Source organism: Eptesicus fuscus, chromosome 7 (genome assembly GCF_027574615.1).
Source record: "Eptesicus fuscus isolate TK198812 chromosome 7, DD_ASM_mEF_20220401, whole genome shotgun sequence".
In the NCBI taxonomy this organism is placed as follows: Eukaryota; Metazoa; Chordata; class Mammalia; order Chiroptera; family Vespertilionidae; genus Eptesicus; species Eptesicus fuscus.
The window spans coordinates 5,115,247-5,132,151 of NC_072479.1; the positions used below are offsets into that span (position 1 = coordinate 5,115,247).

Consider the following 16,905-nt stretch of genomic DNA (forward strand, 5'->3'; position numbering starts at 1 on the left):
TGGAAGACAAGTTGATGCAGACACATGGCCCAGGCACCCTGGTGGGAGCAGAAGAGAAAGAATATCTGGAAGACACAGAAGAACTGCAGGGCTTGGAATTTTGACCTCTCACCTCTTACAACTTTTATTCTCAAGGAAGGAGACACGTGTAATTGCATAAAATCACTAACACCTGCAATTGACTTACAGCTAAGGCAATGTTGGCATATGTGCTCCATTTCTTCTTCTTTTTTAAAAAATTTATTTCATTTTTTCCATCATCATTTATTCCTTCTATACCCTTTTCCACCTCCACTGCCCTATTCTTCCCCCCCGCCCCCATGTGCTCCATTTCTTAAGACATTTAGCATCTTAAATATGCTTATTATTTAGGATAAATTTACCTATAGTTTTACTTAGAATATTAAAAAATTATGTTTTAATTTCTTTTATTTACAGGTGGATTTTTCATTTCCAAAAAACAATCTTGAGAGCCTGAAGGAACCTTTTAAATCATCAGTCAGAACGCTTTTTAATCAACTTTTCAATGCCCTTCTCAGATAGTCTTTAAATATTAAATGTAACTATTGCAGATGATATTTTTTTCATCATTTAATCTTTACCATGCTCTTCTTTACTATTCTCATGACTACATGCCATATTATGACTAAGAAAGAAAAGGGCATGTACCAAACAAGGGACATGTAGAATGTAGAAAGAGTTAAAAAACAACAAAAAGCAATCTGCCTTTATTTGTTACATAATCACTGTTTTCCCACCTTTCCCTTCACACGTCCTAGTTTCTATTTAAATTGAGGGTCCAAGTATCCTACATGCTCAGAGACATTCAAGACTGCTGGTCACAGAGGTGGGACAGGGGACCCAGTTCTGAAGGTCAAACACCATTTGCTGTGGTCCTCCACTTCCACTCCTGAAAAGCATCACAAGATCAATTAACCAAATGAGATCACTAACTCAAAGTAGAAACACCTGAAAAATTATTCGTATATGTTAACCTGGACTTTTTATCTGTAGCAAATAAGCGCAGTTTTCCTGCTAGAACTCCAAGGGATCCACAAAGCCTTACTAGTTGAAAGGCAGCTCAAGTGAATCAAGGTCAGTGTTTGTTGAATCTTGGTTTTCCTCAGTTTGTAAGAACTGTAATAGCTTAGGTTCTTCCCATGGGTTCAGTTTTTCCACCAAACCTTTTATTTAAAAAGTGAAGATCAGAAGTGTTCCTAAAAGATTACAAAGTATCAGATGGGCCGCTTAACATTTCTGGAGAAGTAAAACCTGTGTCATTTAGCTTATTATCTACTCTTGTCTAGATTTGAAAGTTAAAAATGGTATCTTCCTTGTAAAAGATATCTTCCAAAAGCTGGATGTAGATTGTAGCATAGGAGAAGGAGCAGGGTTTTTGTAAAAATATACATAGTGCTTTAGTCTGTTAAATGGCAGGTAATGAGAGTCAAATTTTCCACCAACATTTAGAGGTGGATATTTCATAATTTCAGAGTAAAACCAGGATAGATGATGATCAGAGGTCATATGGTATTATTCATTCTTCTCTTCATTATTTATTTCTGAAATTCTATCTTTTTCTTCTTCCAAAATAAATTTTAGCCCATGGCTAAATGTTAAGTCACATTTCTCCCTTTCTTTTACATTGATATGACTTTGTCTCGGTAAATTAAAGTTTGGTACCAAATTGAAAATCCTTTTTTGGCCTCCTCTACTGTAAGACACTCATTGGGATATGCCCAGTTTAAGCAAGCAGCTTCCAGAGATACTTGCTTCTGTTTCTATGATTGAACCTGTGTTCTCAGCTGGAGGTGACAAGCCTTCATTTTCTATCAATAGCTTCTCCTCTGTTAATGTTTCTGGGCTGCTTTCTGGTCCCCAGGCTGCTTCAGGAATGGAGATCAGTTGAACCAACTGGCCCCTGCCAGCTTTTGACATCTATCTTTCTTTGGTCTCTGTTCACAGGTAAACTTATGAGGTCCCTCAGGCCGGCTACCAGAATAGGGTTATCCATCAGAGCTCAGCTGTAATTCTTCAACAGATAAATTATTTGAGGGGGAAAAAAAAGCCCAATTGTTTTTAGTTGTATTTACTTCTTGTTCCTTTCCTAAAACTTTATCTGAAGTTCTGGATCCATACTGACAGCACAGAATTGTGTCTTTCAGAAGAATTTTACCTACCATCTCTCTCTTTTGCATAGATGAGCCTGGAGTTTCATCAGATTGGTCCTGGATGTCTCATACCATGGAATGCACATTTCCAATTTGCTTTTCTACCTTCGTGCTAAAGTAGCCATCACTTGCTACACAGGAAAGGTCTGAGTAACTGTCAGACAAGGAGCAGAGTTCTTCTTTGGCCTCAATGACAAACTTAGAAACAAGTCATCATCCTTAGAGAGGTAATTCTTTGGTGTATTGGCCAACTCAATTACAGACATACTATTTGGGAAACTGTCATAGGCATTTATGTTTTCCCATCTTTCATCTTTAATGCCATTCCCTGAATCTCCCAGTTTGTTTCCCAGACCACCAGTGAAAGTACATCCTGATTCTCTTTTCGTCACTTCCAAGTCTTCCCCTTCACTCTGTGATCGGACCTGATTTACTGGCATAAGATAACCTAGGGTTTCAAATGAATTTACTATGACTGCTGGAGGCAAAGACCTGCAAGTAGTTAGCATAATAAATGTGAGAGGTCCATCAGAAGGCTGATGGACTTTGGGTTTTAGCAAGGGCTAAAAGCTATGCACTGATTGTTCTGTCAAGACAATGGTGGCTGAAGGCAATCTCCTAACCTGATAATCCTTTATTGTTTACCAAACCTTACCATTAAAATGACTGTTTGCTTTGCTAAAGAGCAAATGTATATTCTAGTAAATAAAAATCGATGGGTCTGGACATTCGGGGAGCCATTCCACTATAGAAGGGACTCCACCTGGTTCCCCCACTGCCTTCCAAATTTATATTTCTTGTCTAGTATATCCATTTGCGCATGGCCCCTTCTCCAGATTCTGAATCCTTGCTGCAAAAGGTTGCAGCATTTCTGGCACCTCGAAACAGGGTCTGAAGAAGAAGATCCGCTGGAGCGAAAAAAAGAAATTCACCTGGAGAGGTGAGGATCACCGAAAAGGTGGGGAGATTCACTGTGCGCAAAACTTGCACCAAGCATTGGAAGTTGTGATCTGAAGTGGGTGGGAACATCTTTTGTTTCAAGCCAGGCTATAATGGGGAAGAATTCGATTAAAAGGCAAAAATATCATTGTAAAGTTTTAGCTTGTATGCTCAAGAATAAAGAAATTAAAATGTCAAAAGGTACTCTCTTAAATCAGGCTCCAGAAAAATGAGCACCCTTGTCATCTTTAACTACGTGGGTTCTTGTTCAAATTGCATTATGTCTAATTTGTATTGGGGATCAAAAGTCTGTAATAACTAAAAAGGCCCCACCAGATCCTCCACCTCTGGTGTGGAGAGGCTCAACAGCCATAGAGGGTGGAGCTGCCAGTCCTCTCACAAAAGGACTCTTTGATGCTTTGTCTGAAAATTACCATATAATGCCTTGGGGCAGGCAGATTTCAGCTAAAATAACTTTAAAAACTAGTCACTGCTATGGAGAGAAAGATCCAGGAAAAGAACTTTGATTTATTAAGTCTTGTCTATATGTTCTATTGATTATTGTTTTATCTGTCTTTGTTGTTTATTGTTAGTCTATTAAGCATGCCTTTAATTTAATTTAATAAGAAAAGAAACCTAGGTGGCCAGGCCATTTACTGAATTTCCCCAGAGCAAACAGGATGTGGGGGTGGGGAGACACGTGGCTGAGGGTACCTATCCTAGGAGACAAAGGGAGGTAGAGATAACAAAAAGAAGAAAAGCCCCAGCCCATTAATTACTAGGTCTTTTGGTGATCCTGTAAAATGGACGCCCACTCTTGAGAGTGCTATTAAAAGTCTCATTTTTGCCATGTTTCTATTTCCCAGTCTGTCATTTAAAATTTGGCAGAATTTAGGGATACATCTGGGATTTCTGTACTCGTGAAGAGAAAAAGGCTAGATTAAGAAAATGCACACCCCATCTGATTTTGGATGGCTTCTTAAACTGAGCTCATTTTCTTTACAGATGCTATAGAATAAACCCAAGACTGTTTTTTCTCTAAAAGATGGTGAAAATGACACAAGGAAAATATACAGGCTGGATTTGGGCAATAAGATTAGTGTTTCCATAATAAAGGGTTGTTCTTAAATAATAATGGACTGCATTCCAAGGTTAACATTAACCTTTTGCACTCGGATGTCGAGTGTGACTGGACACGGTTAGCATTAGAATAAAGGAATCGAGAAAAAAGCAAGTGAATGCAAAGGGTTAAGGCCATTGAAAGTCAATAAGTTATCTCTGTTACAGAATTTACCAAAGAAAATGCTTTGGATAATAATATTTGGCTTTAAAATCTCAAAATTGTTAAAACACAAATAAATAGATGTAACTAAAATGAAAGATTTGTGGTGGAGCTTTTCAGTGGTAAGTATAGGTATAATGATAGTGGGGGTCCAGTAGCCCAGGGGGAGACTGGCTTCATTCTTTGTTGAAGGAGGGAGCCAGTCGAGTTTCCCATAGCAGTAACCTTAGGTGTTATCTCTAAGGAAGAATGTGGTGGTTTTAAAATTCAAATAGCTACTAGGCCTACTTCCAAAGTCTTTGGCAACTTAAAACTTTGGAGTTTGCTGAATTAAATAATAAAAATTATTAAATATATAGGTATTTTAAAATAACAAAATACTGAATATTAATCTGAGTTTGCCTCATATGAAAAATCTAGAGGACAAAATTGAATCTATTAATTAAATATATCTTGTATTTTATTTGAAATATATCCTTAAAAATGTGAAGGTATTACTAATCTAAGAGATGCTAAGTATTTAACTTGCTGCCTAAAATTTAAGGCTTCTAAAAGTTTAAAGTTCAAATTAAGTTAGGAGAAATTATATGGTTGTGATAATAAAATGCATAAAGTTTAGAAATTTATTTTTGAGAAAAATAATTCTTGCATTTTCTTTGGAGAAATTAGTAGTTCAAAATATATTTTAGTCCTTATGTGTGCTATATGCAGTAAAATTTCAACCTAAGATATAATATTTTATATGGTCTAATTAAAAAAAGAAGGATTAATTCTATAGTCTGAACCAAATTTTTAATATAAAAACCAGTTTAAATTTAATTAATATATTTTAGAATAATTACAAAGTGTATATAATATAATATTTGGGTTATGTACATTTAATAGTCTTTCCAAGTTAAATTTCAAGACTTTAACCAAGAGATAGCTTTGGGACACTTCAAGGGCCCTGGAATGATTCAAGGATTTACTCTCTTCTTTTTTTTTTTTTTTTTTTTTACAGAAAGGAAGGGAGAGGGATAGAGAGTTAGAAACATCGATGAGAGAGAAACATCGATCAGCTGCCTCCTGCACATCTCCTACTGGGGATGTGCCCGCAACCAAGGTACATGCCCTTGACCGGAATCGAACCTGGGACCCTTGAGTCCGCAGGCAGACGCTCTATCCACTGAGCCAAACCAGTTTCGGCACATTCTCTCTTCTTAAAAGAAATATTTTTAAACCAAATTAGGCCGATCTAATATACTTGAAATCACGTGGGAAGCTTTATCAAATAAAAATTAATAACTATATTTTATTTATATACATATAGTTTAAATGTTATAAAGGTTTCAACCTCTAAGGGAGGGTAAGACAAAGTTGCTGAATACTTTTAAACAAAACCAAATTATTCAGCAACGGAATTTTAAGATGAGAAGCCTTAAGCAGCCTGCTTTTTAGATAGGCTAGGGGAGGGGACGGCATTTGTACTTCATAGGTCAAATGTCTAAGTTTGCTTACTTTACATTTTCAATAAAGATGCCTACTTTAGTTACTTAATAAATTCACTTTTTACAATATTATCAAGGTCTCATATAAATTCAGTTATATGAGAATCCAATATTTTTATAAACAATTGGTTCTAGTAAAGGTCAAAGTAAAAATTTGCATATGTATGCAAATGAGCACTAGCCAAAAAGAATGCTGTTTAAAAGTAAATTTTAAGCTTAATAAAAAGGAGAAATTTTAAAATCTCTTCTGCTACTATTTATAAAGTAAACTAAAAGTTATTATTCAGGCATTAAATCTCATCATTAATAAGTTGAGAGTTACTTTTACTTAATATGTATGCATGGCAGTATGGGCCAACATCTGAAAAGCAACCAAGTTTGTTTCTCTGTTTAAAAGAAAGAAAAAAGTTTTTATAAGAAACACCCTAAATGAGGCCTAGAAATTACTCTGGGAGAAAAAACAGAAGGAAATTCCCTTCAAACGTCTAGAATACTGTAATTAAAAATCAATGTATTAGGCCTCATAAAGAAAAAGAAATAATTTACATTTTGCCCTAAACAAAGCTTATGTCAATATACTCAAAGACTGATAGCAGAAATCCAATTACTGTCATTTACTGTCCACACCCAAGGACAAATAAAGTTAGAAAATAAGCCTTATTTCAGACTGATTTAAATTGGCAACTTGAAATAAGTGAATATTCAGGGAAACTTAGTTGTACTAGGCAGGAACCTATTCCTGGAGCATTAACTATTTTTTACTGATGGTTCATCTCATAGTAAAGCTGCTTATCATACAGTAAGTTCAAGGAATGTCCCACTTGCATGTTCCCAATTTAAAACAAAAAAAGGGGGGATAGTAATCTCCTGTAAGTAAACTACATCAAGCCTTAATCACTTTAAAAATTTTCACTTCTAATGCTGATGGCAAGACACCCATGGAATTATACTGGTGTCAGAATAAGCCAAAGGAAAATGGTTTGGCTAAATGGAAAGATCCCGAGTCTGGTTTATGGAAGGATCCTTTTATTAACCTTTGGTTGAGGATATGATTGTGTATTTCCAGAAAACTCCTCCTAGCCTATGTAGAAACTTCAACAATGGATCCAAGAGAGGAACTGACCAACTACTCCAGCCCCAGATAGCAGTGGCCCCAAGCAACATGCTGATGAGACATAGAAGAAACAGTCCAGAGATGGGGGATGGTAAAGACGCTTTGCCATGCTAGCAGTCATCAGCTGTGCGTCAGTGCAGGTTGCCCTGGACAAAGCCAAAGAAAGTCAGACCTGCATTGTCATTGCCCACCATTTGTTCACCATTCATAATTCGAATACCATTGCAGTCATGTCACAGGGGACAGTGATTGGGAAGGGACTCAAAGAACTGATGACCCAGAAAGGAGCTTACTGCAAACTAGTTTCTTTGATGCCTGGCAGCAATTTTAAAAGGACATGAAAGAACTCAATCCTTTTCATTGAATTTAAAAATCTTAAAAGGACCAGAGTTCTGTATATGGCATACACCTTTCTAAATTTATTATTAAAACAAAAAAGCGGGATATTCTGGAGGCAAAGTCCAACAAGTAGTTAGCATAATAAATGAGAGAGGTCCTTCAGAAGGCTGATGGACTTTGGGCTTTAGCAAGGGCTAAAAGCTATTCACTGATTGTTTTGTCAAGACAATGGTGGCTAAAGGCAATCTCATAACCTGATAATCTTTTACTGTTTACCAAACCTTACCTTTGATATGTCTGTTTGGTTTGCTAAAGGGCAAATGTATATTCTAGTAAATAAAAAGCGATGGGTCCAGACATTTGGGGAGCCATTCCACTAGAGAAAGGCCTCCGCCTGGTTCCCCCACTGACTTCTAAGTTTACATTTCTTGTCTAGTATATCCATTTGCGCATGGCCCCTTCTCCAGATTCTGAATCCTTGCTGCAAGGTTGCGGCATATGACCTTTCTGCTTTTAATTTCTTTTTCTGTTTCTCTTCTGTTTGTTTTGCTGAGCCTGTGACCAGTGTTCTTCAAATCTTCTTCTCTGAAATATAAAATAATTAAGAAAATATGTAACAACTAGTAGCCCTGCACATGAATTTGTGCACCAGTAGCTCTCTGCAGGGCTTGGCCGCTTCGCACCTGCTGCCCAGAGGCTCTCCACTGCCCACAGGCCCATCCACGGTCCGGCATGGAACGCTTGCCTTGTCGCCGGGGCGACAAGGCAAATGTTCCATGCCCTGGCCTGGCCAGAGGCCCATCCTTGGCTGGGCGCAGAACACTTGCCTCTTTGCCGTGGCGACGAAGCAAGCATTCCACCAGGCTGCTCACACTGCCCATTCTCAGCGGCTGCCCCCCCCCCGCCCCCCCGACTGGGGGACTCCAGTGGGGCTGAGAGGACTGGGTGCCGCCATCTTGTGGCTATGGGTGCTGCCATCTTTGTGACAGAGTGACGGTTAATTTGCATATTACCCTTTTATTAGCTAGGAATATTTGTGTAACATTAACAAACTAAAATATTACTTTTAGTGTGCAGGTTTACAAATCATTAGCACAATGCATACAAAATGCCCCTGGCTAGATGGCTGTTCTCTAGTACAGCCACACCCTCTGCTCCATTGTTTAGGGCTGTATATTCACGAAGAGTCAGATGAGTTTATTTCCAAGTCTCCTTATACTAGCACAATTGTTACTGTAATTATGTAGTTTGAGTAAATGATATGTGAACATGACCTCAACCAGTGGAATATGAGTACAGGAAAGAAAGTTTCTGTAACAAATTAAATTGAAGTAAATTACTCAATAAAGATGAGTTGCATGTTAGGGTTTGGCCAGTGATGTGGGCTGTGAAAGAATTCATAACTGAGAGAAGAGATGCAGTGAGGAAATTTATTTTACTTTCCAAGTGTATTGCTAGTCAATACAGGGTGGGGGGAAAAAGAGTGGCTTGCACTTTTAAAGAGCAAGCAGTTGCTGTTGCTAAGTAACAAGGAATGGAGGGGGATTATGTTGAAGTTGAGCAGATACCTGGAGGCAGTAGTGGGGGCTGTCTGGAAAAGTTATAGTTTGTTTGCTTTCCAGGAGACAGTCCAGCAGATGTAATAAGGATGTCTTATCAATATTTTTCCCAAGCCTGTAAAACAGGTTAGAACAAAAGTTATGAAGAGTTCAAAAGAGGTGTGTCTAAAAGGGAGGGGAGAGGGACTTTCTACTAACTAGAGCAGTGATGGCGAACCTATGACACGCATGTCAGCACTGACACGCGTAGCCATTTTTGATGACACACGGCCGCTGAGGCGGCCGCATGCCGAGGATGAAACATTTGCTGCTCCTGAAGATGAAACATTTGTGACTAGAGTCTTGGAGTTAGTTTTTTCCTCAAAGTGACACACTACCCGAGTTATGCTCAGTTTTTTGGCGAAGTTTGACACACCAAGCTCAAAAGGTTGCCCATCACTAAACTAGAGAATCCTTGATGCAAATTATCCCAGAGTTGTTAAAACAGCAGGGAGGAGGGGGATGCAAAAATGCAATCTTGAGAGTATAGTCTTATCTCAATCCTGCTGTTTGAATACAGGAGCCAGCAATCTCAAGGTTTGATTACCAGATGCTTCTAATAAATTGTGGAAGGCCATAGCAAAGAAAAGGAGAGGCCATTTTCTGTCCATATAGCACTAAACAATTGTTATTAAATTAGGGGTGGTCAGAATAACTATAGTTTGGTTTAAAATAATAAAAACCACAGTTCTGCACTCTCGTTGTTTTGAAGATTTCTTTGGGTTCTCTCTTTAATTTACATTAACAGAAACTAGACATTCTTTTTTTTTTAAAGACTGAATTTATTTTTTTTTAATCCTCACCCAAGATATTTTTCCATTGATTTTTAGAGAGAGGGAAAGATGGAGAGAGATATCAATGTGAGAGAAACACATCGCTGCAGGGAGGAGCCTGCAACGGAGGTACATGCCCTTGGCCAGGATAGAAACGAGTACCCTTCTGTCCGCAGGCCAACACTTTATCCACTGAACTAAACCGGCTAGGATAAAACTAGACATTCTTGACAATGCATCACTGGTGTGGCTTATGCACAAAAAAGGATAACACTCCACTAAACAGAAATATACATAAAGATTGGTTAATGAATGAACATATAAGTATGCATTTAAGTTCAAATAAAATGTTTAAAGTATGCATTATTTTAAAATAATGCCTCATTTGGACCGAATCAGAGAATTGAAGACAGGTTGAAAAAATCAATCAGAGAACCATAAAGAAAAAACAATTTGAAAAACAGGAGGACAGCTTATGGGAGCTGTGGGACAACATTAAACATAACGATATTTGAATAGCAGGTGTGCCAGAAGAGGCAGAAAGGGAGAAAGGGATAGAGAATGTGTTTGAACAAATAATGGCAGAAAAATTCCCTAACCTGGTAAAGGAAAAAGTTGCACAAGTTCAGGAAGCACAGAGTCCCAAGCAAGAAGATCCCAAACAGAGGGATTCCCGAGGAGGCGGAGGCCGTGGCAGCTGCGGTGGCAACAGCGCCAGTGACAGAGCGCGCCCGCCTTTGAATGAGCGGCCTGGGCCTGAACCAGCGGAGCGGTGTGCGCGCGGCCCCAGGCAGCTCGGAGCCTCCGCCGCCTGGCGGGCGGGAGCGGGAGGGGCAGGTTTTGATTCCCATCGTGGCTATCACAGTTTCGGTTATTTAAAATTTGTACCTGCTTAGCGACATTATTCTCATTCCTAAAGAGATTAATATGCAGATCTGGCAGAGGACGGAAATTAAGTGGAGACCAAATAACTTTGCCAACTACAGTCGGTTATTCATCAGTTCCAAAACAGACAGATGTTGAAGAGTGGACTTCCTGGGATGAAGATGCTCCCACCAGTACAAAGATTGAAGGAGGGAATGGGAATGTGGCAACACAACAAAATGCTTTGGAACAACTGGAACCTGACTATTTTAAGGACATGACACCAAACTATAAGGAAAACTCAGAAAATCATTATGAAGAGGAGAGAACCATTAAATTTTGGCATCCCAGATGGTAGCACAGGTTTCTCTAGTAGATTAGCAGCTACACAAGATATGCCATTTATTCATCAATCACCTGAATTAGGTGACTTGGATACCTGGCAGGAAAATACCAATGCCTGGGAAGAAGAGGAAGATGCAGCCTGCAGAGGTTCTGAGGCAGCAGAAGATAGCAGACAGAGAAAAGAGAGCAGCGGAACAGCAGAGAAAGAAAATGGAAAAGGAGGCACAGTGGCTAATGAAAAAGGAGCAAACAAAATTGGTGTGAAACTTTCATAACAAATGTTCTTCAAATGTCCTAGTGCCAGTGGAGAAATGTGAAATCCACAACCCAAGCGACATTTGAATGGATCTAAGAGTATTTTCCGAATACACACTGTTTGATTTAATGCATTCATCAGGCTCTTCAGGTCACTGGGATTCTGTCAAAGTACCTTGAACTTGTAGTGATTAAGACTCAAAAGAACAAAAAAGACTTATGAGACAATATTTTCTTCAACATGTTCCATTATACGATAGTTATTTGCTGTAAACAAATTATTACAAATGAAATATACCAGTACCTCTTCAAATTGGTGTTTCTAGCTGAATAAATGGGTGTAAATAAAAATAAAAATAAAAAAAGAAGATCCCAAACAGGCCCACACCCAGACACATCATAATTAAAATGCCAAAAATTAAAGACAAAGAGAGAATCTTAAAGGGAGCAAGAGGAAAGCAAACTATTACCTACAAAGGAGCTCCCATAAGGCTGACAACAGATTTCTCATCAGAAACTCTACAGGCCAGAAGGAAATGGCATGAAGTACTCTAGGTAATGGAAAGCAAGGATCTGGAACCAAAATTACTGTATCCAGCAAAGCTATCATTCAAAATAGCTGGTCAAATGAAGAGTTTCCCGGACAAAATAAAGAAAAAATGGCTAAAGGAGTACATCACCACCAAGCCAGCATTATAAGAAGTGCTAAAGAGACTGCTGTAATGAGAAGAAGAAATAGAGAAACCTAGGCATACAGAATTAAAATTGCAAGAAATAAGTACCTATCAATAATAATCTTAAATGTAAATGGATTAAATGTCCCAATCAAAAGACATAGGGTAGCTGAATGGATACAAAAACATGACCTAACTATATGCTGTCTACAAGAGACCCACCTCAGAACAACAGATACACACAGGATGAGAGTGAAGGGATGGGAAAAAATTTTCTATGCAAATGGAAAAGAAAAAAAAAAAAAAGCTGGGGTAGCAATATTCATATCCAACAAAATAGACTTCAAAATGAAAGCCATCACAAGAGACAACAAAGGTCACTACATAATACTAAAGGGATTGACCCAACAAGAGGATATAACCCTGGTAAACATATATGCACCCAATATAGGAGCACCTAAATGTATAAAAAAAACTTCTAGAGAACTTTAAGGGAGAGGTCAAGAACAATACACTCATAGTAAGGGACTATAACACCCCATTGATTTCACTGGATAGATCTTCCAGACAAGAAATTAACAAAGAAACAGTGACTCTAAAGCACACACGATCAAATGGATTCAATTGGCATTTATAGAACATTTCACCCCAAAGCAACAGAATATATATTCTTCTCAAGTGCACATGGGTCATTCTCAAAGATAGACCACATGTTAGGACACAAAACAAGTTTCTGCAAGTTCAAGAAGATTGAACTCATCAAGCATCTTCTCAGATCACAGTGAAATGAAATTAGAAATCAACTACAGTAATAACACCCCAAAACATTCAAACACATGGAGGCTAAATAGCATGTTATTAAACAATGAATGGGTTACCAATGAGATCAAGAGAGAAAGAGAAAAAAAAGCACTTCCAAGACAAAAATGAAAATGACCACACAACAACCTAAATCTCTGGGACACCACAAAAGCAGTCCTGAGAGGGAATTTCATAGCACTACAGGCCTACCTCAAAAAAAACAAAACAAAAAATAACAATAAACTATTTAACCCTACAACTTAAAGAACTAGAAAGAGAACAAGAAACACCCAGAATATGTAGAAGGAAGGAAATAATAAAAAATAGAGCAGAAATAAATGACATAGAGACAGAAAAAAAAAAAAAAAAAAAAAAAAAAACAAGAGCTGGTTCTTTGAAAGGATAAACAAGCTTGATGAACCGTTAGCCAGACTCATCAAGAAACAGAGAGAGAGGACCCAAATAGATGAAATCAGAAATGAAAGTGGAGAAGGAACCACTGACACCACAGAAATACAAAGAATTGTAAGAAAATACTATGAACAATTACATGCCAACAAGCTGGACAATGTGGATGAAATGGAAAAATTCCTAGAAAAATACAATCTCCCAAAATTGAATCAGGAAGATTCAGAAACCCTGAATAGGCCAATAACAACTGATGAAATAGAAGCAGTAATAAAAAATCTCCAAGCAAACAAAAGCCCAGGTCCAGATGGCTTCACAGGGGAGTTTTACCAAATATTCAAATAAGAACTAACACCTACACTCAAACTATTCCAAAAAAATCTAAGAGGAACAAACACTTCCGAGCTCTTTTTATGAGGCCAGCCTTATTCTAGTTCTAAAACCAAAGGCACTACAAAGAAAGAGAATTACAAGCCAGTATCCTTGATGAACATAGATGCTAAAATTCTCAACAAAATATTAGCAAATAGTACCCAGCAATATATTAAAAAGATCATACACCATGACCAAGTGGAATTTATTCCAGGGATGCAAGCAAGGCTGGTACAACATTCACAAATCAATAAACATGATACATCACATAAAAAAATAGAAAGACAAAAATCACAGGATCATATCAATAGGTGCAGAAAAAGCATTTGACAAAATCCAATACCCATTTCTGATAAAAACTCTCATCAAAGTGGGAACAGAGGGAGCATATCTCAACATGATAAAGACCATATATGACAAACCTACAGCAAACATCATGCTCAATGGGCAAAAACTAAAACCAATTCTTCTAATAACAGCAACAATACAAGGATGTCTGCTTTCACCACTCTTATTCAACATAGTACTAGAAGTCCTAGCCACAGCGATTAGACATGAAGAAGAAATAAAAGGCACCCAAATTGGAAAGGAGGTAGTAAAACTCTCGTTATTCACAGATGGACATGATATTGTACATAGAAAACCCTTAAGACTCCACCAAAAAACAAACAAACAAACAAATGACCAAATTTAATAAATGAATTTGGCAATGTAGCAGGATACAAAATCAACAACCAAAATTGATGCCTTTTTTTATACACCAAAAAAGAATTCTCAGAAAGAGAAACTAAACAAATAATTCCATTTACCATTGCAACAACAAAAAAATTAACATACTTAGGAATAAACTTAAGCAAGGAGGTAAAAGACTTGTACTCAGAAAACTACAGGATGTTAAAAAAAGTGATAGAAGAAGATATAAACAAGTGGAAGGATATTCCGTGTTCATGGATTGGTGGATTCAACATCATTCAAATGTCCATACTCTCCACAGGAACGTACAGATTCAATGCAATCCCTAGTAAAATACCAACGGTACCTTTCACAGATCTAGAACAAATACTCCAAAAATGTTTATGGAATCAAAAAAGACCCCAAATAGCTGCAGCAATCTTGAGAAAGAAGAACAAAGTTGGAGGAATCACAATACCAGATTTCAAGTTATACTACAAAGGTACCATAATCAAAACAGCCTGGTACAGTCACAAGAACAGGCATATAGATCAATGGAACAGAACAGAGACCCCAGAAATCAACTTAAGCTATTACACTCAATTCATATTTGACAAAGGAGGCAAGAGCATACAATGGAGTCAAGACAGTCTCTTCAATAAATGGTGTTGGGAAAATTGGACAGATACATGCAAAAAAAATAAAACTATACCACCAACTTACACCATACACAAGAATAAACTCAAAATACATAAAAGACTTAAATGTAAGTCAGGAAACCATAAAAATCCTAGAAGAAACCATAGGCAGTAAAATCTCAGACATCTCACATAGCAATATGTTTATGGATACATATCCTAGGGCAAAGGAAACTAAGGAGAAAATAAACAAATGGGACTACATCAAAATAAAACCTTCTGCACAGCAAAAGAAACCATCAACAAAACAAAAAGGGAGCCCACTGTGTGGAAGAACATATTTGGCAATGATACATCTGATAAAGGGTTAGTATCCAAAATATATAAGGAACTCATGCAACTTAACAAAAGGAAGACAAACAATCAAATAAAAAAAATGGGCAAAGGACCTAAATAGACACTCCTCCAAAGCGGACATACAGATGGCCAAGAGACATATGAAAAAATGCTGAAAGTCACTGATCATCAGAGAGATGCAAATTAAAATGATAATGAGGTGTCACCTCACACCTGTCAGAATGGCTACCATCAATAAATCAACAAATGACAAGTGCTGGCGAGGATGTGGAGAAAAGGGAATGCTACTACACTGCTGATGGAATGCAGACTGGTGCAGCCACTATAGAAACCAGTTGGAGTTTTTTTGTTTTGTGTTGTTCAGTCAGCACCAGTACAACAGTTTGCACAATGTGGACAGGGTAGAGCCTCACACTCAGCCTGCCTGAGACGACCCATTAATGGGACAACAATAATCAAGGCCAAATTACAACAGAAGAGGGAACACGCAAGGGACATTCCTAAAACACCCAACTCAGGATATCAAGAAGACTGTACTTCTCAATCCCAAAAGACACACACCATAGAATGCCACCCCCCAAGACTGGGTGTAATAGCAATTCTATCTAATACATAGGAACAAACATGAAGAGAGAGCAAAAATAAGAAGACAAAGAAATAGACCCCAAAAGAAAAAAAGAGGAGGAGTGTCCAGAAAAAGGGATAAGTGAAATGGAGGCAAGTAATTTATCAGAAACAGAGTTCAAAGTAATGGTTCTAAGGATGCTCAGCAGCATGAAAAGGGCCAAAGAAACCATGAAAAAGAACTACTCTGATATGAATAATACCAAATCTGAAAAAAAGAGTACACTGGCAGGAATAAATAGTAGGTTGGGTGTAGCAGAGGATCAAATCAACTATTTAAAAACCAAGATAGGAAAAAAAAATCAGAGCAGCAAAAAGAAAAAAGAATGAACAAGAATGAGGGTTATTTAAGGGAACTTTGGGATAACATGAAATGTAACAACATCTGCATCATAGGGTACCAGAAGGAGAAGAAAGTAAGCAAGAGATAGAGAACCTCTATAAAGAAATAATGCCAGATAACTTCCCTAATCTGATGAAGAAAAAAGTAATAAGTTCAGGAAGCTCAGAGAGTCCCAATGAAGACAAACACAAAAGAGCCCACACCAAAAAGCATCATAATTAAAATACCAAAGTTTAAAGACAAAGAATCTTAAAGGCATTAAGAGAGAGATAGTAAGTTACTTACAAAGGAGTTTGCGTACGGCTGTCAGCTGATTTCTCAACAGAAACACTACCAGCCAGAAGAAAATGGCTTGAAGAATTCAAAGTGATGAAAAGCAAGGACATGTATCCGAGACTACTCTATCCAGCAAGGCTACATTCAAAATTGAAGGTGAAATAAAGAGCTTCCCAGACAAAAAAGGCTAAAGAAGTTCATTACCACCAAACCAGCATGGCAAGAAATGCTAAAGGGAATGCTATAAGAAAAAAGAAAGAACATAGGCATAAAAAAATGGCAATAAGTAAGTACCTATCATTAATAAGCTTAAATGTAAATGGATTAAATGCTCCCATCAAAAGGAATAGGGTAGCTTAATGGTTAGAAAATATTTGTTGACTAAGGGAGAGATGGGTAGCAATACAATCATAGTATGGGACTTTAACTCTCCACTGACATCACTGGATAGATCTTCCAGACAAAAAATCAACAAGGAAATAAATGACACCTTCAATAGGATGGATTTAATTGATATTTACAGAACATGCCATATTTACTGGACAACCCCAAAGCAGCAGAATAAACATTCTC

At 37.6% G+C, this 16,905-nt stretch overlaps 1 pseudogene; it reads left to right on the forward strand.

Annotated features, from left to right (window-relative positions):
• Window positions 1–10,559: 10,559 nt before the first annotated feature.
• LOC129149903 (receptor-binding cancer antigen expressed on SiSo cells-like) lies at window positions 10,560–11,176 on the forward strand (annotated as a pseudogene).
• The last annotated feature ends 5,729 nt before the right edge of the window (window positions 11,177–16,905 follow it).